The sequence below is a fragment of the Vigna umbellata genome, chromosome 7 (genome assembly GCF_029865625.1).
Source record: "Vigna umbellata cultivar VRB3 chromosome 7, Vumbellata_1.0, whole genome shotgun sequence".
Classification (NCBI taxonomy): domain Eukaryota; kingdom Viridiplantae; phylum Streptophyta; class Magnoliopsida; order Fabales; family Fabaceae; genus Vigna; species Vigna umbellata.
In genome coordinates, this window is record NC_142171.1 from 50,555,469 (window position 1) to 50,562,665 (window position 7,197).

The following is a 7,197-nucleotide window of genomic DNA, read 5'->3' on the forward strand; positions in this document are numbered from 1 at the left end:
GTCATTACGAGCATGAGAAGGTCCTGCCTTGGTTTAACTGTCGCCAGGTCGCTCGCCAGGTTGCTCGGGTTATTGGTCGGCCGTTGGAGGATTAGGTATCCTATGGTGTGTGTATATATATATATATATATATATATATATATATATATTAGTGGAAAACTTAGACAATTATATCTGATGAGTAAATTAGACATTTATAATTTGGAAAAATGGAGGGAGTTAAAAAAAAACCCTTTTAAAGAATAAGATTTTCAAATAAAAATTGAGATTAAGCTTGTAAAAAATTACATATTCCAGATTGACTTATTCAGACAGTACTTTATATCTTATTTTTTTTTTCTTTTATGTTCTAAAAATGGTTTCTTTCATTTTATAAGAATGGTTGTTTTCAGTTTTAGTCCCTACAAAAATTGTAGCCAAGTCAGCTTGTTTCAATTTTCGTCCTTCAAAAATATTTTTGGTCTCGAATTGAAAATTAGTTTTCTATTATGTCACAATTGTGAATTACTTATTTGTTCAATGAAAAATTAGATCAACAGATAAAGTTTTTTAAAATATTTAGATATGTAAACTATATGGTATTGATCTGTATGTGAGAAACTAGGAATTAGTCTACTCGTGTTTCATGATAGTAAAAGTCATATTTAAATCCCTTTTTCATTCTTTAAATGGTTAATAGAAAATATTATAAAAAATAAGGGCGTATTATAGAGGTAATGGATCGCATATCAAAACCTCATGAATCATTTTTTTTCCATCTTGATATTTTTGTTCTGCACTTCTATAAATATAAAAACTATTTTTGCATCAAAACCTTATTATTTTTTATTATCACAAAAATAATACACATGTATTTTCACTAATAATAATAATAACAATAATAATGTTATTATTTTTTTATCATAAAAAAGTGAACATATGTAACATATGTGTTTTTATTAGTGGAAGATAAAAATTTATATTATTGATAAATTTATAAATTGATTAAATTATTTCTGTGATAAAAATGATTACTATTATTATTATTATTATTATTATTTTATTGTTAATTATATTAGTATTATTATTTAAATTAAATATTAACTTTCTCTAATTTTCTTTGTATGCTAGCACATAAACTTAATATTTGTAAAACGCACTCACTTTTGCCTTTGCTGAGTTTTCTTCACTAGAAACAAATACAGGAGGAGAGTGAGAAATGTCTTTGTTATTAAATCCTTTAACAGTATCATCCAGTTATGAATATTAAAAATTTACAGTAAATAGCGTTTTTTTTTTCAGAAAGGAGAAAAGAAATTCCTCAAGAAAAAAGTGTCTTTTAACAAAAAGCGACACCCAAATTGGTGGAGTTTAACCTTAAATTTTGAGTCTAATATTGATTAAAAATAATTAAGATGAGCAATATAGAAACAGATTCATAAACATAATCTCTTAAGATTTTAGGTTGAAATTTATACTAACAATGCCACAATTCATTAAGATAGTTTCTTTTTGTATCTTCCTTGAAAATACCTATGAGTAGAGATATACATGCATACTAAGTACGTATCTAATAATATTCTTCTTTTGACATGAAAAAACACGTTATTTTGGTCACGCATTTTCAAAAAAATCTGCTTTCTGTAATAATTTCAGATGACGTGACATTGATTTAGTTTACTATTACCTGGTAGTATTGGAGGAGTTTTTTTTTTTCGTTTGTTTATATTTTCTTTATTTATTAAAATATAATATTTTATTAATAAAAGTAAGAGTCAAATGGAAGTAAGAGAAAAGTTGGGTGCCTTAGACAGGAAGTGCATGTTGCCAAAGAGATCTTCCAAAGCATGTGGTTTGAAGTCTTCACTGACTTGTTCAAAGTCCTCACTGATGGCATCATTCGATACCATCATCTCTTACCAGTCACTGACTATTCTGGTTCTGTTTTTTTTCTATGTTTTTCCCTCAGCACAATGCATTGAACTCCATTCTCATGTCTCTCAATCCCTTCGTGCAACATCCCGATCAGGTCACAAACTGCAAAATAACAACACAAAGAAGACATGAAGAATCAAGAACCGTTTCAAACCTTCTTTTTCCTCTCCACCCTTTTGCTGCTTTTTATCTCCTCTGCAAAGGGAAAGTGCCCACCATCATTTCTTTGTGGGAACCTGGGCACTATGTTTTTCCCTTACACTGACACCAAACACCCTCATTGTGGCTTGCTGGTTATGCATGGCTGCGATGACCGTGACCCAGATGCGATTAAAACGGTTAAGAACAAAGGAGAATGGTTTTTCATCACACGTGATCCAAACACAAACAATCTTGTCTTCAGAGATGATCAACTTCGTACCTTTTTGCTGACACGAACATGTGGGGTGTTCTGCAAAAACTACACCAGTTTGGACACCCCTTCTCCTTTCCTTTCACTTCATTTTAAGACTGCTACTTTCTTCATATGCAACCGCACCCTCAACATCAATCCTCCTTCTTCAGTATTTTATAAATCTACAATATGCCCGGATGAGGACATCTTCTATGGCACATCTAATGTTGATGAGTCCTTCAGTTACTATTCCGAAGAGCTTCATGGTTCTTATTTTGAACAGTGTTCAATGGTTAGACTTCCAATAAGAGATGAGCTTGTACCTAACTCAAATGGAAGCCTCTTTGACTATGTATCAGCTGATATTCCTGTTAGAACGGAAGTGTCTTATGAATGTTCTTCTTGTTACCGTCTTAGACGAGGCCAGTGTCAACTTGACAGCCAAGGGAAATTCTTATGTATACAAGGTACCTTGTTTATTGATGGAAATAATTTGTTTCAACTAGTTCCTAAGCTGATGATTTATCTCTCATAATTCTGATGTGGAGTGAAGAAACCTGATCTAAGTATATCTAACTGGTTTAAGTTATGCAATCGGTTTCATACAAGCACATAAGGATCCGATATGATTTCTCACTTTTCATGAATATAGGTCCCACCGAAGTTCTCAGTTATAAGAAATGATTAATTAACCGATCTAAGTTACCACTTATTTCTAGTTATGATTTTATTGTTATTTGTTTTTGTTAAATTCCTCTTTTTTTCATGTTTTTGCAGAGAAAACTAGTAGAAAGGTGAAGATAGTGGTAGCAGGTACAACTTTTTCAACCCGAGTATCTTTGCAGTGATTTATTTAACTTCGAACACAAAAACAAAATTTTGTAAATTATTTTTTAGCCTTATATCATAGCAGGTTAAATATCTCCATTGGTTGATGGAGTTTTCCAATATAAGTCCATCTTATAAATAATGATGAGTGATTGAATACAGAAAAAAAGATGATATGTATGGTGACTTCCTATAACAAAAGTAAAAAAGTAAACAATCTCCTGCAGACAAGCTGATATGAAAATAAACAAATCATCATGAAGGGTATTTTTTTTTTCTCATTTTAACTTCTTAATGTAATAAACCTACAGCTACATCAGCTGGAGCAGTGGGAATTTTGATGGTCTTGGCTGGCATCTTAGGAAGATATTATTGCCACATGAAGAATCCTACTTACATAATGATTGAGAACTTTTTGAAGCAACATGGACACCTTTCATCCAAAAGGTACAATTACTTGGAGGTAAAGAAAATGACCAACTCCTTCAAAAAAAAATTAGGCCAAGGAGGGTTTGGTAGTGTATACAAAGGGAGGTTACAAAATGGAAGTCTTGTGGCAGTGAAGGTTTTAAGTAAGTCAAAAGGTGATGGAGAAGAATTCATCAATGAAGTTGCTAGTATTAGCATGACTTCTCATGTTAACATTGTCAGTTTACTGGGGTTTTGCTTGGAAGGCTCCAAAAGATTTCTCATATACGAGTACATGCCCAATGGATCCCTTGAAAAGTTCATATATGAAGAGAAAGATCCTTTAAGGTTTAAACTCACAATGAATTGCACACAATGTACAATATTGCCATTGGTGTTGCTCGAGGACTGGAGTATTTGCACAAGGGTTGTAACACCAAAATCTTGCATTTTGACATAAAACCTCACAATATACTACTAGATGAGTTATTTTGCCCCAAAATATCAGATTTTGGACTTGCTAAAATATGTCCTAGAGAAAAAAGTATTGTATCATCAATGATGGTTGCCAGAGGAACCATAGGATATATCGCTCCTGAATTGTTCTGCAGAAATTTTGGTGGAGTGTCACATAAATCAGATGTATACAGTTATGGAATGATGGTTTTGGAAATGCTTGGTGCTAGGGAGAATAATAATCGCAGAGTTGATTTTTCAAGTGAAAATTACTTTCCACATTGGATTTACAACCATCTTGAATCACAACAAGATCTACAATTTCGATGCGCCAAAAATCGAAATGATGAAGAAATGGTGAGGAAAATGACTATTGTAAGTTTGTGGTGCATACAGACCGACCCTTCAAATCGACCTGCAATGACTAAAGTGGTGGAAATGATGGAAGGCAGCATTAGCTCTGTGCAAATTCCTCCCAAATCTTTCCTTTATTCATCTTCGGTTCCACAATCCCAATCAAGTGATTCTTCATAGTTATTGATCTACAGACCCAGCAAGATGCAATCAGTTCAACAAACTACAGCTGCAGCTTGCAGCTGCTATGAGTTTTCTGTTGCGCATTGATTGTGATGCACTCATAATTTTTAATTTTTGATTTAGCAACTCTTGATGCAGAGGTTATCATATGACACCATTAAGTGCTCATAACACTAATATATAATTGACTCAGTTGCTAAACTAGTGTATTTTTAGAGACTAGATACTAAATAAAATTTTTGTGAAATATATTCCAAGCACAAGTTTTATCTATCTTTATGTGTATTATATCTATCTTATTACGTTGACTCTATTGATATGTAATGAATGTAAGAGGAAGGATCTCACTAGTGAAGCTCAGAAGGTTGGTAGAATCTTGATCAAGAAGGTGTTTGAAGCAAAGGAACCATGGGAGAAAAGAACATCAATGGCAGAAGCAAAAGAAACACATGGTTAGGTTTGAAACATTCAACCAATTGTAATGGAAAAACAATAACAAGTAAAGAAATGAAAGGAAGAATGGATTGAGATTAGAAAAGGGAGAAGAATACGCCACCTTTAATCCAATAATCAAAAGATAAGTGCATGAAAATTTACCATTTGATAAAGTTTCTCAAGATAAGAACCAAAACAGGAGAAAAAAACTCTTTTAACTCTCAAAATTTCTCAAAGTAGAACTTCATTCCATCTTTAATTAGTGTTTACAATTGAGAGAGACACCTATTTATAATGGAGGAGCTTGACCTAGGGGAGAAGAAGGCACACGGATTTGGAATTAACTTTGTTAATCAAATGTTAACTTCACTAAACATGATTAACACAACTAAAGCCCTTGAAATTAGGGAATGCATATGGATAGTTCCTAAAAATTACTACGTGCGAAATCAATGATAACTTGGACAAGTCAGCCTATGTGGTGCCTATGAGGAGTCCTAGTGGACACGAGAAGACTTTTGAAAGTTTGAAGGGTCAAGAAACTACTTATGAATGACATGTGGGTAGTTTACATGTTCAAAAAATACACTTCTAACATTTTAGAATTTGTCCAATGTTTTCTCAAGTGTTAGCAGTCAAGTTCTAACTTCTTTCAAGTTTCTCTAATTCTTAAGAAGTTGCTCATATGCAATTCGGGTAATCTTTTCTTTCAAAGCTTTGAGTCTTCCTCTTTTCAGCCTCATTTGGAATCTATTTTATTTCTTCTGCATTATTCTTATTTATCATGCTTCTTGATTGTATTCCTTTGAACTCTTCTTCTGTTTCTTCAACAAGTTGTTCTTCATCCTTATTTACATCACTCATGCAACTTTCAAATAAATAAATACTAGAAGGATAAAGTTTGTTTTTTTATTATAAATTTTAAGAAATTTACTTTTATTTACATTCATATGTAAAAGTAAGTGTAATTAGTGATTACAAATGATTAAGCCTAATAAGATAGGGAGTGTACTCATTAGTGGACAAAAAAGTATGGAAAAATTGAAGTTAACCAAAGTCTATCACGACTAAAATCACGACAAGACGGTGAATAAAAAAGGAAAATAGTTTTAAAAAAGATTTAAAATTATTACCATAGTTTATTTTTTTGAAAAACTATAAAATGCTATAAAGATAAAGCATGATCTACAAAATTTTTGAATCCGAAACTCAATCGCATAGAGAAGGTATTAGTTGTCTACGACAATGGTATTTTTAACTAAACATGTAAAATGGACGTGGTTTTCAAAATTGTTTATTTTTCCCAAAAAAAATATACGAGAAACCATTTTTTTTTTGGGATCCGACTAAGATGTAACTCACTGCCACATATTTTCATTCAAAATGAAAAATTAGTTTTCCATATAGTTCTGAAAAAAAAAAGTTATGCGAGTGTTGATTTTTAATTTTAAAATCTTTTCCTTTTTAATTTTTTGAATTATTTGAAAATAACTGTATAAATACCAAAAAAATAATATTTTTTATTTTAAATTTTTATATTTTTATATTCTTAATATTTTTACTAGTTTTAGAAATTAGAGCATGTTGTGAAAAAGTAAAAATGTGAGGTTACTAACACACGTGGTGCTGTGAGATGTGTGCAGTGAAAGTAAGAGTGAAGCCGAGTAATAAAGCCCAATTCAAAAATAAAGACAGAGGACTGCGGGTTAACAGAGCGTGGGGTGCACGGAGTAAATAAAAATAGGCCCAACATGATAAACAAACAAATAAGTAGAGGAGTAAAGAAAATAAAACTAGGGGTGCAGGAAGCTGAAACCAGTCCAGGTCCATCCACATCTTCTTCATATCCATTGAAGCTCCAGTGGCTTCGTTTCCCTCGACCACCGCCGGCGCCACCATAGAGCTCCCAACCGGAGTCATCGTAGGTGTGAGCGGAGCCACTCTCACAATGTCAGTTGAATCTTCCTTCTCCATAGAGTTGATTTTCCCTATTCTCTCTTCTTTTGTTTCCCTTGTTCTGAAATGTGGTACTGTGTTGTGTGTTTCTCTCTGTTTTTGTTGTGCGTGCAGAGAAAATTTGGGGAAGAATAAGATGGTAGTCGAATGGAGGGATATTGGGGAGAATTGGTGCCTCTGGTGCGTGAACCCTCTGTCTCAAATGAAGCGATGAAGATGGACGATGGTGATGATTGGAGAAATCTGGAGATGGAATAAGTGGAGAAAGA

General features: G+C 32.7%; 1 pseudogene; it reads left to right on the forward strand.

The window, feature by feature from the left end:
• The first annotated feature begins 1,919 nt into the window (after positions 1–1,919).
• LOC148196542 (LEAF RUST 10 DISEASE-RESISTANCE LOCUS RECEPTOR-LIKE PROTEIN KINASE-like 2.1) lies at positions 1,920–5,213 on the forward strand (annotated as a pseudogene).
• Positions 5,214–7,197: the final 1,984 nt, after the last annotated feature.